Source organism: Ammospiza nelsoni, chromosome 7 (assembly GCF_027579445.1).
Source record: "Ammospiza nelsoni isolate bAmmNel1 chromosome 7, bAmmNel1.pri, whole genome shotgun sequence".
Taxonomy (NCBI): domain Eukaryota; kingdom Metazoa; phylum Chordata; class Aves; order Passeriformes; family Passerellidae; genus Ammospiza; species Ammospiza nelsoni.
In genome coordinates, this window is record NC_080639.1 from 11,129,504 (window position 1) to 11,142,384 (window position 12,881).

At 38.9% G+C, this 12,881-nt stretch overlaps 1 long non-coding RNA gene across 1 annotated transcript in view; it reads left to right on the top strand.

Moving 5' to 3' along the window:
- The first annotated feature begins 290 nt into the window (after nucleotides 1-290).
- Nucleotides 291-12,881, top strand: part of LOC132075769 (uncharacterized) — an 85,446-nt gene continuing 72,855 nt past the window's right edge. Inside the window, exon 1 of the long non-coding RNA XR_009418823.1 lies at nucleotides 291-332. This is a non-coding gene — a long non-coding RNA (uncharacterized LOC132075769). The remainder of the gene's footprint in view (nucleotides 333-12,881) is intronic.

Sequence of the window (12,881 nt, forward strand, 5' to 3'; positions counted from 1 at the left end):
TGGTTTAATGCTTTATTGGCTCCTTTGCCTTGGAGAAGTGGCCATCAATGAAAGGTTAGCACTGGGGTATCTCAGGAATGCTCTCTAGGCAATTAACTTCACCTGGAAAAAGCAAACAATTAACAGCTTTAATTAAGGCACTTTATTTGAAAGCAGATTTATTGATGGTTTGTCTCAACTACGTATTTCATCATCTAAATCCTGTAGATAAGCCCTTATTTAGGGAATTCTGCGGGATCTGTTGGCTGAGTGTAATAATGATAGCTGACATAGCTCCTGTGTTTTCCACCAGGTACTCCTGTAATGAACCCATGGAATGTTCCAGCATTTGAGTAAGTATCTACTGAAAGAATAAATATTGTGTATGGCCTGCTTTTAAAAGTTTTGTTATGTGTATTTGCCACTTAAATGTCTAAAGTAGAAGTCATTGCTATTCATTCTTCTCCTCCATAGCTGGATGAGGTTAACAAATTGAAATTCTTCTGTGCACTGCTGCTTGAAGATCTGAATTTCTGTAGCAGAGTGTGTTAATGTTGCTTCATTTTAGCAGGTGTTGATAGGAAAAACTGGCCTATTTCGCATCTGCATTTGTAGGCAGGATGCCACCAGAGTGGTTCTTCCCTAGATGGAGTTTATAGAGACCCCCGATTTTCAGAAATCATTTAAAACTTTATGGAGCTTCATTTCCCTCTTCCAAGATTGTAATGGAGTTGGAAATCTATGGTTTTGGGGCATTGTGGAAGTATGTTTAAAGCAGAAACTTATTTGATTCCAGCTGTGCTGAGTGTGTCCAGTGAAGCTGCTCCACACAGTGCCCTTGAGGTGGTGGGCAGGTTGTCACAATTACCTGGAGGATTTTTCCCTCTGGCATGGTACAGCACCCTGCTTGTTCTGTGAGCCAAGAGTCAGCACAACTTGAGTGCTTAGCCCTGTCCTTTGGTCTGGAGAATGCATTCCAAGAAAAATGTTTTAATTCAGTGTATCTGCTGCTCTTGTCAGACACTCCCCATGTACATGTCCTGCTGGACCACAAAGATGTTGGCTTGGTGTTGCCTTCAGTGAGGTCTGATCTAGTTATGCCTGTGCTGAGGTATCCCTTACTCAGTTTTTCAATGAGTTGTTACATTTTTCAATTTAAAAAGCCTGAAAGTATTTCAGTTTCCTCAAGAGAAATTGCATAGAAATAGAATGCATTCTGTAAGTAGCATAACTGGAAAAATAAAGTTAGCTTGTTAGAATCTCTGTTAAAGTAAAATGGTGTTAACAAAGCAGAACTTTGTGACAGCTCGAGGATAATGTAACCTTGTGGAGGGCTAAACAGGAAAGAAAAAACTGTAAAATTCCTGTTTTAATACATTATGGTGATTCAAGGTCAAACTATTTTGATTCGGGTCATTTGTTAAAGCAGCACCAACAATGATGATTTACTTTTTACCCTTCAGAATTCTATAGTACTGAAATGCATTTCTTTACATAAATCTTTGCAAATAAAAGGCGAAACAAGTCTCAAATATCAGTGCCTTGTGGTTTTCAGCTTAGTGTGTGAAGGGGAAGAATTCACCCCACGAGTGAGTTTGTCCAAACAAAGGATGTTGCTTTTATTGTTGTGTTTTAAATCTATGGGAAATAATTCTGCCTGTGATATGACTTTTTGAAATTGCCTGTATGGTGCAGAATATCCTTTTCTCTTTTCTGCATTTTTTTCCCTGAAGGAGATAAGTTTTTGTTCTATGCTCAAAGTTATCTTTCTGAATGATAAATGTCTATTGTTTACATAGATCTTTCTTGCTAAAACACACTGATCTGCTGCTGGAATGTTCTAAAATAAACTTCTCCCAACTTCTGTGTTAATCAGCTTTTCTTCACAATAGGACATTTAGCAATATCACCAAAAAGTTTCAGACAAGCTTTTACACTAAAAGTCTCCTGTTCTGAACTACTTACTTACTTAATTACTTAATTAGTAATTTTAATGTTTTGTTTGATTTTTTTTTTTTTACCTTATATATTCTGTTTGTGGTAGTATAACATGATATTGAACATAATTATGCACTTCTGAATGTTTTAAGAACAGGAAAAAAACCTGTATAGCTACTGTTAAGAAAATAATTATTTTATTTACATATTTGGATCCCTTTGGGCAAATGGGGTCCAAGTATTTCCCAGAAAGCTTGCCCATGGGCCAAGCAGTAAGGTTAGTATCATTCTCACCCCTGGGATCTAGCTGTATGCACATTTTTAATTAATATGAAGTTATTTAAAGTCATGTTCTCAATATGACTTATATGTGCTCAATTATGATCAGGCAAGAACGGGAAAAATATTGAAATTTAAGGGAGCAACCTTACTACAATGAAATGAAAGCACCTGATTAAAAGGAGAGTAAAGGTGTGACTCAAAGCTGATTTCCATTATTCAATATGGAATATGATATGGAGATGAGATAGGATATGCTTCCTATCTCATCTCCTCTTGTTTAGTTTAATTGTAATTGTGACTTTCTAATACAAAGCCCAAAGAGACACAAATGTAGACCCAAGTAATCCTAGACTGGAATGCTCTGCATTCCTTCATTATGTCGTTGTTGACTACATATATTTTTGGAAATCTGAGTTTCTTTAGCATTGTGTGAGTAGTTCAGATATATGCCTACCTGTAAATTATTTCTCCCTGATTCCTGATGGATTCAATCCACGTCAATTTATCTAAACCTCACATTTTAAGCAATGTTAAGTAAAGTGTTGGCCCCTGCTTATCTTGGTGGTGTTGTTTGATGCGTGTGTGTAAATGCTCAGCTGAGGCTTCTATCTGGATTTTTGCTGAAGTTTATCAGAAGGAATAGAAGGAAGGTTCTAGCTTTAGATTTATTTGGAATAGGGGAGAGAAAGCAGAGAGAAAATAGCTGCAGCTAATAATTTTCCTTCAGAAGGGCTTAATTTTGGTCTGGGAACATGACTTAATCTCATTCTTGATAGCATTGCTCCTGGGAATTCAAAACTTGATGAGAAAGGCATTATCCATAGCTCTCTGGGCCAGAAAGAGGAAAATCTCAGACTCCATCAAAAGGCAATTCTAACATTGTAAAGGAAAGTGCTGTAACAAAAGCAAACTTTGAGGATTAAATTTATATAATTAAGGAGTGTAACAATGCAGAACACAGTAATTTCTTTAGCTGCTGACTGTATTGTCTGAGTCTTTGTCATACCAAAGTCCTTTTTTTCCACCTAGCAAAGAACCATTCATGGCAGACATTGAACAAATTGCTGCTTTCACCAGCTTAAAACTTGTGAACTCATTATGTGAAGAAAGTTCTTACTAGAAGAACATGTAAAATTGCTATGTGTATGATTGAGATATATAGTACTTTTAATTTTATAAGTTAGGATTATATTGAATGTTAATTTTGGCTGATGTACAAAGATTTGAATTGTTGAAAGAAAAAGCAGCTCTTCCGTCCTGGAGTGTTTATCTTTGGGTGTCATTATCTCAAGGCTGAGAGTGCCCATCATAAGGATTTCACAAATGGCCACTGCCACTTGGTAGCTAAGCATACCATTAATTGTTTAAATGCAATGGCTGAAAATACCTTAAAAATGTAGTGGAAAAATGTACAGTTGTGCTTTAAGTGGAAAAAGCATTTTGTTAAGTTTTCTTTTTGTTGAATCACAGAAGGGTTTAATATGCTCCCAAGTTTCAATCCTCTCAAAATGTTTACAAGCAAAACCACTCCAGAATAAATTTGGTGAATTCATAATGAAATTTTGGTTGTGGTTCCAATTTATCACTTGGAGGTGGAGCTCTTGAGTGGCTCCTAGGTTTTTAGACTGTGAGTAATTGTGCTTTTCATCTATACTTTCAATGGAAAGGACACCAGAATCAACAACTTTATTGAATCAGAGTTGGATTTTTTCCTGGGCAGTGCCCATCGATGTGCCCGCAAACTCTTCCTGAGATAAGCTACTGATTTGCAATGTGTTTTAGTTTAACAAGACTTGTATTAGCTAGGAATTCTTAAACCTTGTTTTCTTCAGAGAAATAAAAAATTAAATTGGGGAAAGTTTGTGTAATTATCTCCAGCATTTGAGTTTGTACCATTTTATACCACCGCAACAGAAGTTAAAACTCTTTTTTTCTGGAAGGTGGGGGCAGAAGGTGTTTTCAGTGTCCAGCCTTACTTTGTGTCTTAATGAGGGGTGGAGTGCTTCCAGTGCAAGTGATTTTTGTAAACCAATTAGCTGCATTTTATCTTCCTGGTGAAAAACCAGCTTGGTGTCACAATGATGGCATGCATGAATTTCCCATGTGAATAATAGGCATCATTTTAAAAAGTCACAAAACACACTCATCTCTCAATGTGAAGCAAGCAAACAAGCTCCTAATCACAGAAGGGGCTAAAGAGTAATAAAAGTCTGACATTGTGTTGTTGTCTGTCTGCATTATTTTTGCTCAGACATGCTGTAATGATCTTTCACATAGCTTTGTTTTCATGCTATAACAGTTTCATTTATATGATCTTTGCCCATGTTCTTATCTTCTAGCCAATACTGTGATTTCAGTTAATAGTACATTCAGTTAATAGTAATTTATTTTACTCACATGCCATCTCGTAATGTCTAAAGATACTTTGTGCATATTCACAATGAATTCCCTGAAAAAAATCTTTATTGACTATGAAGAAGAGCTTTCTTTTGTCTAAATAGCAAGCTTCAATCCAGGCTTTGAACTGAAGTTACTGTGAAATTACCATTGACTGCTCAAACTTGTAATTTTCCCTCAGAAATTGTTTTGTGAAAGAGCTGATACAGGGCTAGAAGCACCTCAGTCCTATTTATTACTGTGTACTGACTTCCAGCTGCTTTTTCCTGTGCTACTGGTTTATTAATTTTCACAACTGCCTTAAGAGCCCATGCAGCCACGTAGATGCTTGAATTTGGCTCAGCCTGATGTGACCTTTGTGCATTGTTCTGTGTTTTGCATGGAATTTTTTGCTTCTTCACTCTTAAAGTCTGGAAACCCCTTATATGCCTTCAGACCTTTTCTGTTGTTTACCTCACAATTCTACATTTCAGGCCTGAGTAACAATTTTAATCACAGAATTATAGAATGGCTTGGGCTGGAAGGGACTTTAGGGATCACCTAATTCCAACCCCCTGCCATGGGGCAGCAATTAATCTGCTGAGGTTTTCTGTACCAGACTTTTTGCATTGGGAGTGACCTTAAGAAGAATTTCTTCTTTCTGCTCGTTCCTTTTGAATTTCATCCTCTGCATTTTTCAGAATATTAGTGACCTGATAACTGAGAGGTAGCAGGAATTACTAATTTTATTTTGTAACTGTTTTCAACACTTTTTCTGTTGCCAATTTGTCTGTGACAAACTTATTACTACATGATCCCATTGTCTTGGTCCTTTACCATTCTGATTTTTTTTTTTTTTTTTTTTTTGGTTGGGTGAGGTTTTTTTTTGGGGGCTTTTTTTGGTTCATTATTTTTAAGCTTCCCCCCAATGTCCTGTATGCACCCCTAGGAACATTGCCTTGATATGTTTAATAAGATGCGACACCATGGAGCATGAGACAGAACTGGCTCTACATTAGATAATGGGTAAAAATGAAAGTCAGATGTGGTTTTATAGCTGGTTATGAGGAAGTGAATCTGTTTGTGAGGCTGTGCAGAGAACGTGAGTGATGTGACAATGCCAGCACCACTGTGCATGAAGATGATGTGAGTCATGCTGCCCTGTTGAAAAGCAGGAATTCAGGTTCTGAAGAAAGAACTGAAATTTGTAAGCGTGGTGGGTTTGCCAAATGAGGAGATGAGAATAAGATGTCAGCTTTCCTATCCCATTCATAGCAACAGCATCACTTGCTCCTGAATTTAAGGTTTTCCCCTTTCAAACGACCACTGAAATGTACTAGCACATTATATTCAAAGTTCAGTCTTGATTTTGATCCTGATCAAAGGGATACACTTCAAGTGTTTTGACATCTAATCCTTCTCCCTGCCTTTGATCATTTTAGACTGAGGTACAAGTAACCACTTCCACTACCTGTGTTAGCCAAGAATGAAAAGCATCTATCTGCAGATAATGGATGCTGCTGCTGCTTGGAGCTTCATTCCCATGGTATTTTAGTGTAAAAGATGTCTGTCTCTCTCTCTCCTTTTGCCAACATTTGTCAGCACTGCTGTGCTGTGTCTTGAGGGAGGGAAAAAGTACTAAACCAGAAAAATCTATTAAATAATAATATGGGGAAAACGGATATGAAGCCATCAAGGGGTGCATTTGAATTCTAAGCAGTACAATGGGAATTAGTCCCTTGAGAGTAATAGACAGTTGAAACAAACAGGCACTTTATTGTTGTAGTATAAAATTTCTGATGAGGTGGTATCATTAGACAGATCATTGCAAACTTTTCCTTGTGTCATAAAACAGAGCTGGTGTTTACTGGGGCTGATGTATTCACAATAAACTGTGAAAGAGGAATTTATGGAGGCAGCGGAAGACACTTAAATGTTGTTTTGTGGTGTTGGGTGCTCTAGACAGGCTCCAGAAATGTGCAAGCAGAGGTCTCACCAGGGTTCCAGAGGAGCCAAGAAGGTTCTAAACCACCTGTGCTGTTGTCACCAGGTTATTTGAGAAGGAACTTGCAGCTATGCCAGTATGCTGGCCCCAAAGCAGTAAGGGCTAAGCTGTTACTCAAAATACTTATCACTTTATAAATTTAGGGGCAATAAATGCTGGCGAAAGCATTTTTTAATATTTATTACATTTCCTAGCTTTGTTTCTCCATTTTTAGTGTGTCTTTGAAAATTCAGAACTGATTTATACACAGTTATGCTAAGGAATGTGGTTTGTAGGCTTAAATACATTAAAATAGTACTGGATTTTAGCCATCAAATCACACCTGTTTCATCAGAGTTTTTGTTATCTTGCCTTGCATTTCTTCACCTTCCTTGGGCATCATTAAGCTTTGTCAGAAATGATGGTCACTTTTAAAAATTCAAAGGTTTATTAAACCTTAACAAAAATACAACAAAAGACTGAATAAGGAAATATCACAGCACTGGGAAACTCTGTGACCAGCATCCATGTGCTTGTCCATTTTATGCTCTCCTTTTCACACTCTTGGCCTCTCCCAAAGTCTTGTCAGGCAATGCCTCTGCTGTCCCTTGGTGGAGATCACAAGAGTACTATGGGGAGCACATATAAAAATAACATACTATACATCTATAAAGCTTCTCTTAACATACACATAATATTCATCTCTTGATTGTAAGACCCCACCATCACATTACTCATTTATAACAAATTTCTATTAAGAAGCAACTCCTTAAGTAAGGAGCTTGTATGTTTTTCAAAGAGATGTAGTGAAGTGTGGAGACAGATTAGTGACAAACTAAGGAATCCCCCACTATTCAAGTTTCAATCACTGTAAGCAATTGCCTTCAGCTGCTCATCTCTCTGTTTTTGAGGTTGTTGGCCTTCCTCATGTGCCTTTTTCCTTTGCTTGCCATCAGCTTTTCCTACCCACTGCCCTCACTTGGTTTCTCTTTTCCCTGATGCAGTCCTGTTCTTCCTTCTGAGCTGGATCTCTTGGGAGGGATGTGCTAAGGAGAAAACTTCCTTGCTTACAGTCTAGCTAAAGAGTGTCATTTTAGCTGTTAGGAGGGACAGCAGGGGGAATGAATCACTGTCAATGCAGATGGAAAGTGTCTGGCAAGGCTGGAATAGCTGCCTGGTGCCTGTGCCCCTCTCGTGGTTCACATCTCAGTCCTGCTAGTGCTCCAGCCCACGATGGGAGCTGGAAGAGCCCCCAGTGGCTTTGTGGAGCAAATAAGGCTGTGCATGATGCACATAATGCTGGTGAGAGTTCTGTGGGACTGGGGCTGTTCTTTTTGTGCTTTATGCATGGCAGGACTGAAAAAGAAACAAGTGCCAGGAGGTAGTTTTGTTTCCCAAACAGTCCAAGTGTGAAATGTGTGGGCTCCATTTGTCATTTCACCCGAGTCTCTATGGAGACTGACCTGCTCATATTTGCCCATTTTGATTTCTTTGTTTGTTTTCCTTGACTAAATGTTGCCTGCTGGAACAAACATTGGTGAATCTGAATTTCTAAGCGTGCAAAATGATAGATTGCTTTATTTGTTTAAGAAACTGTTTTGTTGGAATGTTTTAATTGTAATTAATATGGGGAGGGGGGAGGAGGGTCATAATTTGTTGCAGACATCCTTTGTAAGCAAAAATTGCACTGATGCCAACCATGAAGGCAATATATGTGAAAAACAACTTTGTAATTTTGGAGGATAGCGATTATCTGTTTTATTTTTATGTACAGCTGTATTAGAAGTCCATCCTTTGTGTTGTAGAGGATCTTTGTTTTCCAAGCTCTAAATCCTGAGATGACTTACCTCACCTACACCTATCACTCGCTAGGTGTAGGAAAGACACAATGTTTGGTAGTTTGAGGACTCCTCAATGCTTTGGCAGGTCAGGTGATATGTGGATATCTGGTGATATCTGGACTTTCTGGTCACCCTTTACTGAGCAGTTGCCTGGGGGGTTCTTGGCCACGTTGGGATTTCCTTTGCTCCAACCTCCTTGGTGTCACTTCAGCCACCACCATACAGCTGCTTCTTAAATGGAGGCAGAGAACAGCACTTCAATACCTTACTTTCATGTGATTTCTCCTTTTCTTTGAGAGACATTGGAGAGAAAGCAGAGCAGACAATGCTTTCCTTCAACTCTCATTTTTTTGGTATTTGTTATCTGCCTTCAGTAGCAATACAAACCTGAATGAGCCTGCCTTTGGAAAGGTATCTTGGTGAATACTAAAAATTTTTTCTAGATGCTTTCAGGAGGTAACTAATTCTTTAACTTGTCTCAAATGAAAATTTGAGTGCTTTGTTTCTCTGTTTAAACCTATGTGACCATCTGCAAGATTTCATATGTTAGACAAGCTGGCTGATAGCTGAAGCTGTTACCTAACACTGCAGTGGAATTTCAGTATCCTTAAAATAACCCAGGGAAGGAGATGCTTTAATTCCTTTTACCTGCAGCATTTTAGCGGCATTTTCTGTTTTGCAGGAGCACTGATCCATTCCTTCAAAGCTGTCTGTGGCAACTTGTGCATGCAAGGGTGAAGGGATGGGCTGTGATGAGTGCCATGAAACTGAGGGCAGCAGAGAGAGATGCCTGGAAAATTCAAAGTGCTTGATTAACCCCCCTTTCCATAATTTCTGTGAGGGAAGGAAAGGCAGCTCTTTCAAGCTTGGCTAGGCTTAGAATTAGCTGCTGACTTCCTTTCATTGCCTGCACACCTTCATGGTACTGCTGCTGGCTTTTAGGGGCTGCAGCTCCTGAGCAGCCAGGCTGTTCCTGTGTGCAGAGGGCCATCCTTTCATCTCACCTTTACACATATATTTCTTTGACTTTGGCAGCTGGAGGAAAGTCTCAATGTTGCCTCCAATTAGTAATTTTTGTTGTTGTTCTTGTTTTCTCTAGTAAAACTTGTTTAATGTCATCTATAATTTACTTTGAATACCTCCATGTTGCTGCTGAAGAACTGAAAGTTGGAGGGAGATGTGTGTGTTTGATTCTTGTAAATTTTATTTTGCTTGCATAAACAAGAAATTTATGCAAAAAATATCTTTATCTCTTATTCTCAATGTATGTGAGAAAACCTTAAGCTTTTGGAAGATCTGACCCTTACCTATCTAAACATAGTGAGGATGTAGCTTGGGAGGCTGAAGGTTTTTCTAAGTGTTTTTTATAAGCATGTCTCAGTTTCGCATAAGAGCAGTAAAATAAGCTTATTTATGTTGGTGTATGAAGCATTTGATCACCTTTATTCATAATAACACCAGGAGATATTTCAATGCACTTGGCATTTCAGTGTTTCTGAAGGATGTGGGGCATGTTCTAAAATACTCTTGAGGAATGTGCAGTAAAAAAAAAAATCCTTTCCCAACTCTTTCATAGCTATCAAAATTTTCAGTTTAAGGATGATGACTTGGACACTTGGATCCCTCCTGAAAAGGGGAAGGGAACCTATTAAGGTCCACAAGCTGTTGCTAACCTCCACCTGTTATGTTCCATTCCCTTTCCCACAAAGTGAAATTGCTCCATAAAATGCAGAGTTTTGCTGCCAGAGCTGCTCAGATATCAGCTCATTGAGGCTCTCACACACAGGTGATGGTTATTCCCTGAGCTCTGTGATGGTCTCTTTCTGTCAGAATGCACTGCAAGCACAAATTCTGCCCTGCTCCTGCACCTTGAGCTCATGGGCATCACTGCTTTACCAGCAGTAGCTTTGTACAGAGGATAAAATCCTGGTTTTGCTGACTGAAGTCAGAGTTACATGCTCAACATCTAGTGGAAGGGATAAATTTTGTGTTTTAAGCTCCCTCATTTTAGGTTTCACTATGGCAAAAAGATTTGCTCATCACTTGTTCTCCATTTACAGCTCGCATCCTTTGTATTACAAAATAAGTCAATTTTCTGCATCTTTTGGAACAACATAAAGACAGGTTGTAAAGAAAAATTTCTGTTAATGAAAGCAGACTTAAAAATCTCTCAAAGTGTTTATTTCTGTGATACTTAGCTTGTCCTGAATTGCAGAAAGCAGGAACCTTTATTAAAGTTTATAACCCTGAATATTTCTGTTAATAAAATAAGTATCTAAACCCATAAGCAATATTATAGTTATGGCAAGTTTTTTAAAGGTATATCTTGCTAAATATGCTGAAGGAAGTGGCTCAGGTTCCCTTCTATCAGTTTTACTGGAGTGCTGGCTGCTGTTTGAGGAGGTAACCTGAAGTTACAGATTTGAAGGTGGGAGATGGAAGCAAGGGACAAGAACACAGCCCCAGCTGTGCCATCTATGCAGTATTCCTCAGCGTTCTTGGGTAGATGCCTGAAAGTCCAGCCTGTTGCACATAACTGTGGTGAAATGGGCCCATGAAATAACATTTCAGTAGGAGTAAGGACCATGTTGTGTGCTCAGGTTTGTGCATGTGCTGCTCAGGCTGATGCATTTCCCATGGGAGCACACAGGGGCGAGTGTCCTGATGAAAAAAGGGAATTGGCAACGTTGCCATGCTCAGTGTTCTCCTGTTAGGTGCTCACAAGAGAAGCAGTATTTCCCAGAGTGGCATGTCACACTCAGATCTGTAACTTGTAGCTTACATTTGTTAATTATGGATCCTGTGACACATTACAGCTGCTGCAGTCAGTTTTTGCAGTTGTCTGCTTTGCATTGTTGGGAAAAGTTTTTTGCCCTTTCACACAGAGCTGGCTGTTGGTTTTGCATACAAAGCACTTACCTACTTCAACAGGAAAACTGCTTCTCTTAAATTACTCTTCCTGCCATTACAACAGATCTTGAACTGTATCAGGCTCAATCCCAAATATAACTTCATGTTTTCTTTAAAGTCAGGAAAGATCTAAAGGAATAATGTTAGATGTTCTATTTAGGTGGGTTAAGGATCTTCATCTCTTCCAAAAACACCCTACTGATCCCTTTATCTTGCTTTTATGTTTTTTGATGGCTTATACTTTAATATTGCTGTGCTGTAACTGAAAAGATTGAGAACTTAAAATGTCAAGGAATTGATGAAGTATTCTTAAAAATAATTTTTAGAATGGTATTTGACCACTTCTGCTGTTCTAAGGAGAGATGTTGGAAAAAACTATTCTAGGACTGAGCAAAGCAAAAGACTGTAAATTTTCTTGCGTAGATTGTCACCTGTTAGTGTGTCTGGCTGCATGCAATGTGTTGTTAATTCACATGGGGTTTTTCAGTGGGGCTAGGCTTTTTGTTTTTTTTGCCAAGTGCTTCCTGACCTATCACTGAGTAATTTACTGAAGCTGGGCTATTTTGAAAGAGAAATCACTTTGTTTTAGCTGGACTTTTTTTTTCTTTTTTCCTTCTATTAGTGGTTGTTGTGGTAGTTCACAGGGAATATGAGGACCTGAGCTCTGTATTGACTGGAAATGTTGATAAATAATTCCTTCACCAGCTGAGTGAACTTCAGGGAGGTATTTCAGGAAAGCTGCTACTGGTACAGGTAGAAGCTGCAGTTAGATCTCTCGGCAATGCCGGTGAAAACATAAATTGGAAAAGAAGGATGATAAGGAAAGAATATGATGCCATTTTTTTCTCTAGAATTAAAACACACTCGCCGGAACATCAATATTTTCCAATGGTTTTTCACCATTGCCACCAGTGGGAGATTTGCTGCTGGGTCCACAAAGTTCAGATTTGTGTCTGTTTTGGATTTTGATTTGGTGGGGTTTTTTCCACTTGTGCTTTGAGACAGAGATGTCACTGGAAAGGGACCCATTTATGATCTCCCTTCAGAGGAGCTGAGGTCCAGCAGTGCAGCTGCACTGAGGTTTCACAGGTGCAGAACACGCTGTCCTGAGCCAAAGCACCTCATGGGCTGCACAGCCGCACTGAGCATGGCTCTGTCCTCTCCTGCCCAAGAACCACTGCTCTACAACTGACTAAATAAGTGCTTTTTTTCTAGCTTGGCCAGATAAAACCAGTTCCCTTCCATTTTGAATGCAAGAATTTGACTGCTTCCTCAAGCTGGCAAATATTTCTGTACTTTACCACAGAGCTGTCAAGGTGGAAGGAAGGCATTTTGTTGTTATGGTTTGATAGTCTGCATTCTGTCCCTGGTGTAGGAAAGAAGGGCTGCTGGAGGTCAGAGGCAACTGAATTAGCAAGAGATGCTAAAATGGCATTGAAAACAAAAATATGCTGTCTTCTGGCATAATGTCAGTCAGTCCAGATTTTACAGGGTTCAAAGAAATGTTATTGGAGATCAGTGACTTCTTTTTCTTAAAGTAATTATTTCCAGCAATATTGAGAGACCTTGCA